Source organism: Phyllobates terribilis, unplaced genomic scaffold (assembly GCF_046119375.1).
Source record: "Phyllobates terribilis strain yellow unplaced genomic scaffold, ASM4611937v1 Scaffold_9__5_contigs__length_417890890, whole genome shotgun sequence".
Lineage (NCBI taxonomy): Eukaryota > Metazoa > Chordata > Amphibia > Anura > Dendrobatidae > Phyllobates > Phyllobates terribilis.
The window spans coordinates 227,274,216-227,287,982 of NW_027362769.1; positions in this window are offsets into that span (position 1 = coordinate 227,274,216).

Here is a 13,767-nt window from a genome sequence, read left to right on the forward strand (position 1 = left end):
CAAATACCGGGCAGGACGCTCAAATGCCAACGCGGATGCCCTGTCTAGAATGCCGAACTTACCGGACGTAGGGGAAGATCCAGAAGATCTGGAAGAAGTTGAGCTCCCTGCGTTCCACCGTCATGGGATTACCCTGTATTCCCACCGTGTGAAGGACAGGCGCTCCGCGACGTTCAATCCCTTGCCCCACTACAACTGGGCGGAGACGCAAGACAGTGATCCTGCAGTCCGTCTGGTGAAGGAAATGCTGACCCAAGCCGATGCCAGTCTGGACCCAGACGCCCCAGAGGAGACTAAGCAACTGTGGAAGGAGAAAAGTAGGCTGTTCCTCTACAGGGAGAAGTTGTGCCGGAGAATGGTTAACTCTCGAACACATGAGTTGACCTGGCAGGTAGTGGTCCCCAGACGAGACGCGGCTATGATTCTGGAGGCGTACCACAACGGAGCAGGACATTTCGGGTGGAAGAAGCTGGAGTTCTTGTTGCGTGAACGGTTCTACTGGGTAGGCATGAGAGGAGCCATCGAGAGGTGGTGCAGAGACTGTGGACCGTGCCACCTAAGAAGGAAGGACCGTGCCAGCCAGAAGACTCCCTTGCAGCCCATCATCACCCGACAGCCACTGGAACTGGTAGCCCTGGACCATGTGAAACTGGCTCCAAGCAGATCTGGGTATGTCTACGCCCTCACAATCGTAGATCATTACTCCCGGTTCCTGGTGGTGGTCCCGGTCAAGGACTTAACGGCTCAAACAGCAGCTAGAGCCTTCCAGCAGCACTTCTGCCGTCCACACGGGTACCCGGACCAAGTGCTGACAGACCAAGGGCCAGCCTTCGAAGCGGAAGTCTTCCAGGAGTTCTGCAACCTGTATGGCTGCACGAAGATAAGAACAACGCCCTATCACCCACAAACTAATGGACTCTGCGAGAAGATGAACCAGGTGGTGATAGACCTCCTGAAAACATTGCCCCTGGAAGAACGCAGTCTGTGGCCTGAGAAGCTGCCTGATCTGGTGGACCTATACAACCACATCCCTGTAGGTTCTACCAACTGTACCCCGGCTTACCTAATGAGAGCGAGGCCTGGTAAGCTGCCTATCGACCTGGATATGGGAGTCCTGACGCCCGAGGACACCTCGCCAGAGGCAGACTGGGATACAGGACGGCAGCAGCAGTATCGGAAAGTGCAGGAGAGCGTGGAGCGAAGTCTGTCTCAAGCTAGAGAAAGGCAAGAGAAGACTTATAATCAGTATGCTCCCGCTGTTCCCCTGGTACCTGGAGAGCAGGTCTTGAAGAGGAAAAGACGGCTCCACAAGTTGGACGACCAGTGGGAGAAGGACCCGTACACCGTACTGCCATCAAGCCATGAGAACTCAAAGATTTGCGTGATCAGTAAGGATGGAGGAGAAACCACAGCCGTTGTCTCCAGAGACCACCTGAAGAAGTGTCCCAAACAGCTGCAAAACCCTGAAGAAGAAGATCAAGAAAACCCTCGACCCGCAGAGGAAAGGGAAGAAATGATCAGGACTGTACTCGGAGACTTCCCCCGGTCTTGGACACAAGTAAACGGTGCTGTCGTGGTACCCGTCCTCACCTTTCTCCAGCCAGCCCCGCAAGTGCCTACAGAAGAACCAGTAGAGCTGGAAGAGCAGCCGGCCCAAGAGGCAGAAGAGTCCACACCAGCAGTACAGGAGGATCAACCCTCTGCTAGTAGTGAGCCTGCCGTGCCCCTAGTGAGCCAAAGAGTGCGCAGAAAGCTGCCCAGCCTGCCCATAACACCTCCTACACCCTGTAGTGCAGGACCAGTTAGTGAGCTCCGTAGGTCCACTAGGGTTACCAGAGGCCAGATGCCCGTACGTTGGAGAATCTAAGTTGGCTAGTTGCTTTAACTATTTTATGTTTACCTGTTTTGTTGTAGCCGTTGCTAATTATGTTTTTCAGTTACAGATTTCTTTATATGGACTGACAGGTTATGGACAGTGAGTAACCGGAACACTGTTGTAAATATGTTTGGAGCGTAACCCAGGAATGGACTAAAGACTGTTGAAGACTCGGGGCAGGACAGACCCCTACCTGGTTACGGCTCCCTGTTCTTTGGTGAAATGGACACCCTTATTGCTTCCCGGTTACGGACACGCCGTGACCATCTCATGTATTTAATTGTTATTGTTTATACCCTGTTATGTTTAGTCCGGGAGTACTAAATTTCACTAGGGGGGAATGTGGCACCCCAGGGGTCTGGTTTCCACAGTAATAGCAGTATTACGTCTGTGAGCAGGTGGGAGGTCTCCTGGGCAGGAATCCTAAGCATGCCACACCTCCTGCCCAGTCCTGGGAGGGGAAGAACTTCCCCTGTAAAAACCTGGGGCTGAGGCAGGGTTAGAGAGAGGAGTTCCAGACAGAGACGGAGTCTGGTCTGGACACGCAGAAACAGGGACAGATAGACATCAGGAGTAGTGTTGAGCCACCCCCGTAGTGTTCGAGTTCGGTTCGGTTCGTCGAACACCCGTGTGTTCGCCGAACTGTTCGTCGAACTGTTCGTCGAACACCTTCGAACACCGTTAAAACCAATGGCAGGCAAACAAAAACACATAGAAACACATAGAAAACACCTTCAAAGGTGTCCAAAAGCTGACAAACTGCTCAGAAGACACAACTAACACATGGAAAAGTGACAAGTACATATAGTCATGCGAAAAGAAAAGAGGTGGAGGAGTAAAAGGAGGGGGAGACACAGATATAGGCATGTCATGCCCTTCTAAAATCCAAAAAGTGAGAAGCCGAGACGGCCAGTCCGCTCCTGCCCGTGCCACCTCCGTGTCGCCGGGTTTGTGCCAGAGCCACGGTGAACCCTGACGGCCAGCCCCCCTCTCCCAATACTGGTGCCTGTCCGCTGGTGGGTCGAGAGAGCCCCCCTGTGGTGGAGGCAGCTCTAAGCTTTTTAATTTAAATTGTCCCTCTAATTTGAATGAATACACTTTAAATCCATTTACAAGGATCTATTGGAGGGCAAGTCTCATGCCAGCAGCCGCGTAATTCCAGCTCCAGTAGCGTCCACTAAAGCTGCTGCAGTTAAAAAGCTTTTATAAGGATCGAGCTCGGCTGTCCACCGCAAGGCATCCTAGTGCCAGTCCCAGCCCCTATGCCTTGGGGTGCCTCCTGATGCGCTTCACTAAGTATCCCGTGGTCCCGAAGCATTTCCTTTGAAAAAATTAAGTGTCCAAACTACAGGTGGTGTAGCTTGCTTAACAGCTGGGATAATCCGCTGACTAGCAGACACTGCTACTAGGCACAAAGTATTTCCTGGGCTAGATGCAGTTAAAAATTTGTAAGTAGATACTCTCGTTGGATGCTGAGAAAGCATTCCATAGAGTCTCCTGGCACGCCATATATGATTCTCTTAAAAAGCTTGGGGTAGGGGTCTAGGGGACCCTTTTATAGCCAAAATCACGGCCCTGTATCACAATACGTCACCTAGGCTGAAGATAAATGGAACTGTAGCACCGAGGGCTCGGTTGCTACAGACGTATTGCACCTCACCCAGAGGTGTGATATCTCACTCTCAGATAAGGATGGAGTGTGGATCAGGACCCGACACCTGCATGCATTACACCACATTGCCGTGGGGCAGGGCGACCAATATGCCCCTGAGATGGGCACGACAGTCCCTGTCCCTGGCTGGAGTGGGGGGAGGGAACACTGAGGAAGGGGAACCCTGCAGTGCAGGAGCAGGGAGGAAGCAGTTCCTGGGTGCATTGAGAAGGGAGTATAAAAGGTGGGCACCATCTTAGTTCAGTGCAGAGAAGTCTGAGCAGAAGTGGCAGGGAGCAGGGGCTCTGCATGAGCTCTGCTCCGGAGGCGGGCCTAGTAACAGAGGCCCAGGCCTGCAAGAGGGAGAAGGAAGGAAGAGGAGCGGAGAAGGCTCCAGGAACGAGGAATAAAGGGATCCCAGGGGTGCGGACGGGCGAGTCGCCACCGCACGCCCGAATCCACCTGCGTGGAGGGGTCAGGCCAAAGGGGGAGACCGGTCCCCGAACTAGTGGAGGCAGGAAACGACCCTCAGCTAGAAACCGGAGGCTCTGACATTTTATGTGGCGCAGCCCCTTGCTCCACCCGCTAGGAAGGCACCACATAGGGTCAGGGAAACTGGCGCCAAGTTTACCAAGAGGAGGCCCGAGGCAGCCGGACAGAAGTGTTGGTAAGAAAGGCCAGACAAAGGACACACAAAGGGGGTCCTGTGAAGCGCTCCAAAGTTATCTGGGAGTTGTCTGAGCCCCTCACCTGGTGAGCACAGTACGACGTGGGCAGCCGTTACCTGCAGACGTGGTCTGGATAATAAGAACTGTGAGTAAAGGCCCTGAACTGCATCACTGACTCCGTGTCGTTACTGCTGCTGCCCTGCACCATCACCCCCATCCTCCGCATACATTCCCCTGAGGCTATACTCCTCCCGTGGGGAGTTATGCTACGCTCTGCTGCACCCACAACACCAGCCTTAGCGGTCTGCCCTGTAGCGGCGGTTCACTCTGACCGCAATCCACGGGTGGCGTAGTCGGACATTTAAACATCAAAACCACATAAATAGTTCCGCCACTGGTTTGACCGCCCTGAGCCACGGAACCGGATCGCCGCCACGAAGACTACAACCACCAGCATCCACCAAAAAGGGTCCGGCTCCGGGTGTCCCAAGGCCCAGGGGGTGCGTCAGAACATTTTCATCACCTTTCACAATCACCAATGGGACAAGGCAGGGATGTCCTCTGTCCCCTCTCTTATACATCCTAGTGACGGAGCACCTGCTCTCATCAATTCGCCATAACCCCAATATTAGGTGGATTGAGGTGGGAGGCACCGAGTACAAGTGCTCTCTATTTGCTGATGATGTCCTAGTATATATCACTCAATCACATATATCCATCCCTGCTGTTATGGCTGAAATAGATCACTTTGTTACATGGTCAAATTTTAAAATCAATGCAGCGAAGTCTGAGGCCCTTGATGTCTCCCTCCCTAAATCCATATAGGATTCCATCCAGTCCAACTTTCCCTTTGCCTGGCCCTCACAGGGTATCAAATACTTAGGAATTCCTATTCATAGAGACCTCTCCCATCTATGTTATCTTAATTTTGGGCCCTTTATTGAACAATTCCATACAGACCACGGTTGGCAAGTTAGAACTGTAAGATTCACTACGTGAACCACTGGTGTTTTGTGGAAAAGCACATGTACACCGCGTTCCAAATTATTATGCAAAAAGTGTTTAGGAGTGATAAGGGAAGAATTTGTTTGTTTGTCAGTTAAACTCATTGATGGTGATGTGTGTCAGGGCTCTTTATATCACTGTAAGCAATTGCAGACACCTGTGCTAATTAGTTTGGCAGGTGTGTCCAATGAAAGGCAAGACTACTTAAGAAGGCTCTCTCACATTATTAAGCAGCCTACATTTTCTGCCAAAATGGGAAAGAAAAAGGATGTGTCGGCTGCTGAGAAGCAACAAATTGTGGAGTGTTTAGGTCAAGGCATGACTACAATCAACATTGTGCGATGATCAGGATGAAGTGTCTTGGCAATCAAGAAGTATGTAGCTGATTCACAGTACACACGTGTGTGTGCTGATAAGGGCAAATTGAGGACTCTTTCCTACAGGCAATTACGTCAGGTTGAAAGAGCAGCGGCAAAAAAGCCTTGTCATAGCAGCAGACAAGTTTTTGAAGCTGCTTGTGCCTCCAACGTCCCCCGAACAACAAGATGCAGGGTCCTTCAGAGGTTTGCAGCTGTGCATACGCCATCCTGTCGACCTCCTCTATCCACTTCACACAAGCAGAAACGGCTCCAGTGGGCCAAACATTACATGAAGACTGATTTCAAAACTGTTTTGTTCACGGATGAGTGCCGTGCAGCGCTCGATGGTCCAGATGAATGGAGTGGAGGATGGCTGGTTGATGGACACCCCACACAAACACGGCTACAGCGCCAACAAGGAGGAGGTGGAGTAATGTTTTGGGCTGGAATCATGGGGAGAGAGATTGTCGGCCCCTTTAGGATCCCTGAAGGCGCTAAAGATGAACTCCATAATGTATGTGGATTTTCTCAAACAGCACTTCCTGCCATGGTTCAAGAAGAAGAACCGTGTATTTCACAGCAAGATCATTTTTCTGCATGATAATGCACCATCTCATGCTGCACATAAAACATCTGCATCTCTGGCTGATATGGGCATAAAAGGGGACAAACTTATGGTGTGACCCCCATGCTCCCCTGACCTCTACCCCATTCAGAACCTTTGGAGCATCATTAAAAGGAGTGTCTATGATGGCGGGAGGCAGTTCACATCTAAGCAACAGCTCTGGGAGGGTATTCTGTCCTCATGCAAAACAATTGAAGCAGAAACCATCCAAAACCTGACAAATTCAATGGACGAGAGAGTTCAGAAGCTCCTTTCGAACAAGGGGTCCTATGTGAAAATGTAACATCACCTAGAATAAAGTTTTGAGTTGAAAACTGTTTGATTTCAGTTTCTAACAACCTGCTAATGCTTATAATTTCAAAAATGACCATTTTTTTGGTCTTTATTAAAATGAAAAGGTTGATCGAAAAGTTTGGGGGATCTAAGAGTGTGGCAACCCAGTAGTCATGATTACTTCGAATTCTGACAATATGAGGGTCATGCTGCAGGTAGTGCAGCAAGAAGGCACTTATGTGTCTTGCGCATCTCGGAGCCCCAAAATTATTTTCCGGGCTAGATGCAGCTAAAAATTATTTTTAATTTTAAATCTGGTGAAGCTTATTATAGATGGCCTAATAGGATCAGTGCTGCACACTGCTACAAAGCCCAAATTATTTTCCAGTCAAGATACAGATAAACATGATTAGTAATTTTAAAGCTTAAAACGGTTGGTAGGGTGATTTTAACCAATCATCAAGCTTTTACTCTCCCCAGGATGACACAGGGGTAGAAAAGTCGTTTCGGATCCATGATTTGTTCATCTTTATGAACGTGAGTCTGTCTACATTATCAGTGGAGAGCCGCGTGCGCTTATCTGTCAGCACACCACCAGCAGCGCTGAACACACGTTCAGACAGAACGCTGGCTGCGGGGCATGACAAGATCTCCAAGGCGTAAGTGGCTAGCTCCGGCCATTTATCCAGATTGGAAGCCCAAAAAGAGCAAGGGTCCAGTGACACAGTCGTGGCTTCAATGTTTACTTGGAGATACTCCTGTACCATCGTCTCTAGGCGTTGACTATGTGTCAGACTTCTTGTCTCCTGTGGCCTTGCAAAGGATGGGCTAAAAAAGTGGTGAAATGATTCCGCAAAATTGATGTTACCAGCAGATACTGTGGTTCTGTTACGGTTTGAGTGCTGAACACTTGACGGTCACACGGTTGGCAAGTTGGAACTGTGAGATTCACTACGTGCACCACTGGTATTTTGTGGAAAAGCACATGTAAGATTCTGCAACAGTCTCTGCTGATACTCCTGCATGCGTGCATCCCTTTCTATGGCAGGAATAATTTCTGCAAATTTACTTTTGTACCGGGGATCTAACAGTGTGGCAACCCAGTAGTCAGGATTATTTCTAATTCTCACAATTCGAGGGTCATGTTGCAGGTAGTGCAGCAAGAAGGCACTCATGTGTGTTGCGCATCCAGGAGCACCAAGTCCCTGTTGTGTTGGTGGCGAGGTAGCAATCATGCTTCCTTCCTCTGTCCTCTCCCCCCAACCTCGCACAACAGAAATGTGATCAAGGTCTCCCTCATCTGATGAGTCTTCCATCAGTTCGTCCTCCACTTCTTCCTGGGCTCCTGCACCTTCCTCACTAGTTTGGCTGCTACCATGCGCCCTGGTAAAATCATCTCCCCCACCCTCACATGCCTGCCGCCTTGGTGCTGCCGACCGTCTGGACCTTGCAGATGTTAGCCCTTCCGCATACAACTCCTCCTCCTCTACTTCCTCCACCTCCTCTTGTGCCACCACCTGACTCCGAATTCTGTTTAACATGTGCTACAGCATGTAAATCACCGGAATAGTCATGCTGATAATGGCATCGTCAGCACTAAACATCTTCGTCGCCATTTCAAAACTGTGCAGAAGGGTGCATAGGTCCCTGATCTGAGACCACTCCTCCAGCGTGATTTGCCCCACCTCTGAATCTCGTTGGCCCAGGCTATACGTCAGAACGTATTGCACCAGGGCTTGTCGGTGCTGCCACAGTCGCTGCAACATGTGCAGAGTTGAATTCCACCGGGTAGGCACATCGCATTTTAGCCGGTGAAGTGGCAGGCCCAACGACTTCTGTAGAGATGTAAGTCGCTGAGCTGCGGGATGCGAACGGCGGAAGTGAGCACACAGCGACCGTGCCCTCTGCAGAAGGCCATCTTGTCTGGGATAGTGGGCTAAAAATTGCTGGACAACCAGGTTCAACACGTGAGCCATACAAGGCACGTGTGTGACATTGCCCCGGCGAAGGGCCGCACCCAGGTTTGCAGCATTGTCGCACACGGCCTTCCCTGGTTTCAGGTCCAGTGGAGACAACCATTCATGAAATTGGTTCTCCAGAGCTGACCACAACTCCTCAGCTGTGTGACTCACATTTCCCAGACATTTCAATGTAAAAACCACCTGATGACGTTGAGCCCTACTGCCAGCATAGTAAGGAGGTGTGCAGGATCCCTTCTGCGCAGTTAGAAAGCTTGTGGCATGACCAGACAGCCTTTGGGTGCAGGTGGAAGACCGAGAGGAGGTTGAGGAGGCAGAAGCAGTGGAGGAAAAATGACATAAAGAGGATTGACGCACAACTCGTGGGGACGGCAAGACTTGGACAGCAGCCCCTTGTCCTGCTGTCACCATAGTTACCCAGTGCCCAGTCAGCGACATGTAACGCCCCTGTCCATGCCTACTCGTCCAAGTGTCTGTGGTGAAATGCACCCTGTCACACACAGAGTTTCTCAAAGAAGCGGTGATGTTGTGTGCGACATGCTGGTGGAGCGCAGGCACACCTTTCTTTGAGAAGTAGTGCCGACTGGGCATCTGGTACTGGGGCACTGCGACGGACATAAGGTCTCGAAAATCCTCTGTGTCCACCAGGCGGAAAGGCAGCATTTCTGTAGCCAAGAGCTTGCAGATGGTGAAATTCAACCTCTTAGCTTTCTCATGGCTAGGAGGAAATGGTCTTTTACTTGTCCACATCTGAGGGACCGAGGGCTGGCTATTGTGCTTAGACGGGGTTGATAAGGGTGTCCCCGGCAAACTGCCGGTCTGTGAGGAAGATGCAGGCGGACATGTTAGGTTGCCTTGATCCAAAGGTGGTGCTATCGATGTCGGACAGCGCTCAAGACCAGCTGGTGTTACCACCTCCAAAGAAAATGATGACCTGCCAATCACGCTGGCTGTTGCGGGTAAAGAGGTGGCAGGTCTGCGCCCCAAAACAGGTGTGACTGCTGTCCCCCCAGTCACAGAGGATGAAGAGGCCGTGGATGCACAAGATATGGCAGACGGTGGTTGGCCCGGCCGGCTAGACCGCATTGTAGCACACTGAGCTTCCCACTGCAACTTATGCTTCATGTCCATGTGCCGGTTCATGCATGAAGTACTCAAACTATGTATTTTTTGGCCTCTACTTAGCTTTTGCTGACAAATGTTACAGATAACACGAGTTGGGTCATCTTTATCGATCTGAAAAAATGCCCAGGCTATGCAAGGCTTAGCACCCATGCGACCTGAAGAGCCACCACGACTTGTGGTGAGAGGCAGAGTTGTGTTTGAGGATGCAGTTGTTGACGTGCTTCTAGTACTACGTCTCTGTCCAGGAAGGCGCAACCTGACCTCGTCGTCACTAGCATCTTCCTCCACCTCCTCTGCTGACCTCATCTCTTGGCTGACTGTGGGTTGACAGTAAGTGGGATCTCCGACCTCATCATCATCACCCTGTGCGTTATCACACCCGTCGTCCTCAGAGCCAACCTGTTCCTGCCCTGACAAAAAACTAAAGTTGTCGCTCCAATCAGGTATTTGAGTCTTATCATCGTCTTCCTCATTGTCTCCACCAACAGGAGTTACAGTTTGGGAATGAGGGTCTACATTATGGTCAGAACCTTCTGCGTCTGGTCCTGGATCCGACTCATAAAGATTCTGGGCATCAGTGCAGATCATTTCCTCGTCTGGATTCACAGAAGCGCTGGAGTCGACCTCTGATTCCCAGGCTATAGTATGAGTAAACAGCTCTGCAGACTCAACCATCTGTTCTACCTCATACTCAGACGGGCAGCTGGAGATTTGGGAGCTGTGAGGAAGCAAGTGCGATTTGGGTGACACCTTTGAGGACTGGAGTATTTGTGATGTTGAAGTTGATGTGGAGGAGAGCCCACTTAAAGGAGCACTTGATATCCGTTGAAGCACCTGCTGTTTTTGTGCCTCATCTGGAATTTGTAGCGATTGGCGTGGCCGTAAGAAAGGGATCTTATCACATTGTCCGCTAAAAGAAGTAGACATTTTAGTTTGGCTGGAAGATGGTCTTTCTTCTGCACCTACCCCACGGACACAACCTTTTTTCCCCTTCCCAACACGCCTATTCCCCTTTCCACCAGCAGCAGGCCTTTTTCCACTCATTTTGGTGGTTAACTAATTCACAACTCTGGAGTTGTTTGCACAAAAAAACAATGGATGGTAACCGAGCAGAGCTGAGTGGCCAAACTGTGGTATTAGGCCAAAACTATTGGCTGGGTTAGATGCAGAAAAAAATTATTTTTAATTTGCAACCTGATGGAGGTCAGTATAGATGGACTAATAGACCAAGTCCCACACACCGCTAGAAGCCCAAATATTTTTTCAGAGCTAGATGCAGAAATTTTTTTTATTCAATTTGCAACCTGATGGAGGTCAGTATAGATGGACTAATAGACCAAGTCCCACACACTGCTAGAAGCCCAAATATTTTTTCAGAGCTAGATGCAGAAAAAAATTATTTTTAATTTGCAACCTGATGGAGGTCAGTATACATGGACTAATAAACCAAGTCCCACACACCGCTAGAAGCCCAAATATTTTTTCAGAGCTAGATGCAGAAAAAAATTATTTTTAATTTGCAACCTGATGGAGGTCAGTATAGATGGACTAATAGACCAAGTCCCACACACCGCTAGAAGCCCAAATATTTTTTCAGAGCTAGATGCAGAAAAAAATTATATTCAATTTGCAACCTGCTGGAGGTCAGTATAGAAGGACTAATAGAACAAGTCCCACACACTGCTAGAAGCCCAAATATTTTTTCAGAGCTAAATGAAGAAAAAAATTGTTTTTAATTTGCAACCTGATGGAGGTCAGTATAGATGGACTAATAGACCAAGTCCCACACACTGCTAGAAGCCCAAATATTTTTTCAGAGCTAGATGCAGAAAAAAATTATTTTTAATTTGCAACCTGATGGAGGTCAGTATAGATGGACTAATAGACCAAGTTCCACACACTGCTAGAAGCCCAAATATTTTTTCAGAGCTAGATGCAGAAAAAAATTATTTTTAATTTGCAACCTGATGGAGGCCAGTATAGATGGACTAATAGACCAAGTCCCACACACCGCTAGAAGCCCAAATATTTTTTCAGAGCTAGATGCAGAAAAAAATTATATTCAATTTGCAACCTGCTGGACGTCAGTATAGAAGGACTAATAGAACAAGTCCCACACACTGCTAGAAGCCCAAATATTTTTTCAGAGCTAAATGAAGAAAAAAATTATTTTTAATTTGCAACCTGATGGAGGTCAGTATAGATGGACTAATAGACCAAGTCCCACACACTGCTAGAAGCCCAAATATTTTTTCAGAGCTAGATGCAGAAAAAAATTATTTTTAATTTGCAACCTGATGGAGGTCAGTATAGATGGACTAATAGACCAAGTCCCACACACTGCTAGAAGCCCAAATATTTTTTCAGAGCTAGATGCAGAAAAAAATTATTTTTAATTTGCAACCTGATGGAGGTCAGTATAGATGGACTAATAGAACAAGTCCCACACGCTGCTAGAAGCCCAAATATTTTTTCAGAGATAAATGAAGAAAAAAATTATTTTTAATTTGCAACCTGATGGAGGTCAGTATAGATGGACTAATAGACCAAGTCCCACACACTGCTAGAAGCCCAAATATTTTTTCAGACCTAGATGCAGAAAAAAATTATTTTTAATTTGCAACCTGATGGAGGTCAGTATAGATGGACTAATAGAATGATGCTATGCCCAAAAGATTTTACTTCACTAGGTGCAGTAAAAAAATTGGTATTCTATACACAGGTGGTATATCTTGCAACACAGATAGGCTACTCCACTGACTAACACACTCTGCAATAGGCCAAAAAGGATTAGCTTTGCTAGATTCAGCCAAATGCTGTGAAAAAAACTTGCACAGCACTGGCACAGACCTGCCTGGCAAAAACTGATAGGAACTGATGTAACCTAGTCCTGAAAAGGACTCCAATTACAATTAGTCTTACTCCCACAATCTATCTATTTAAGAGCACAGACCTGCCTGATAAAAGTCGTAGGAAATGCTGTAACCTAGTCCTTAAAAGGACTGCAATCACAACTATTCCCTACTCCCAAGCTATCTGTATATTTGTGCGAAAATTGGCTTGAAATTAACAAGGTATAGCGCACACAGCAACAGCGGTGCCGTCTAACACGCAGCTGCAGCAGTGAGAAAATGGTGGCGACGGGGAAAATGGCTTGGTCTTATAGGGCAAGGACATGTGACATACACTGCCAATCACACATGCCCTTGCTTGTGTGAAAAAAAGCACTTCGCTCCGTGTGTGCGCTGCTGATAGGCTGACAGATTGCACCTCCCCACTGCAAATGCGGGAAAGAGAAAAAAAAATGGAGATCTTCATTGTTCCTGCAGAGATCCATCCCCTGCCCCTCCCCCCGCCCCGCTGTACACTCAAACTGCGTATTAACATTAATTTTCATCATTACTGAGAAAAAATCCAGTTATGATTTTGGTGCACGAACAGTTATCGAACATAACCTCGAACAGCCGAATTTTTCTCAAATTGTTCGTGTTCGCCGACCGGCTCGAACATCGCCCAAAACAGCTCGAATTTGAGATTGGCGAACAGTTCGAGTAGAACAACGCTCATCTCTAATCAGGAGCTCTGTAGGAGCCAAGGAGAAGCGCCAGGGGCTGGAGCTGTGCAGAGCTCGCCCTGGGAGAAGGTACTAAAACCGGACACAGGAGTCCGAGGCTGTGGGGACTAAGATATACCCAGCAACAGAATCCATCCGGCAGGGGATTCCAGGTCCTCTGGCCATAAAAGCCCAGAGGCTCAGTCACAACGAAGGGACCAGCACCGCCATCCCGGAGCGGAGGCTAACAGGAGGCCCCAGGTCACCAGCCATACGGGTGAGCACCATACGGTATACCCAGGGACGTGGGCTACTTGTAACCGCTGAAAGCAGGGTAGCCAGGAAGGGTACAGACTAACGGGAAGGCCTACAACTCCACCTGGCCAGGGGAACTCCGGCTTACTCGCAGACTAACCAGGCCCCAACTACTAGCCAGTACTCCCGGGGGAATTTGCCTTGTACCATCAGTAAAGGCCCTGAACTGTACCCTCGCGTCTCCGTGCTTCCTTGTCGCACCGTTAGTGCTGGGACATCCACACCATCACTCCCAACATCATCCACATCCGCTGCCCTGAGGCCATACCTCTCCCGTTGGGGGTTATATCAACATTGCTGCACACCTATACCACCGGCCTCAGTGGTCTGCCCTGCAG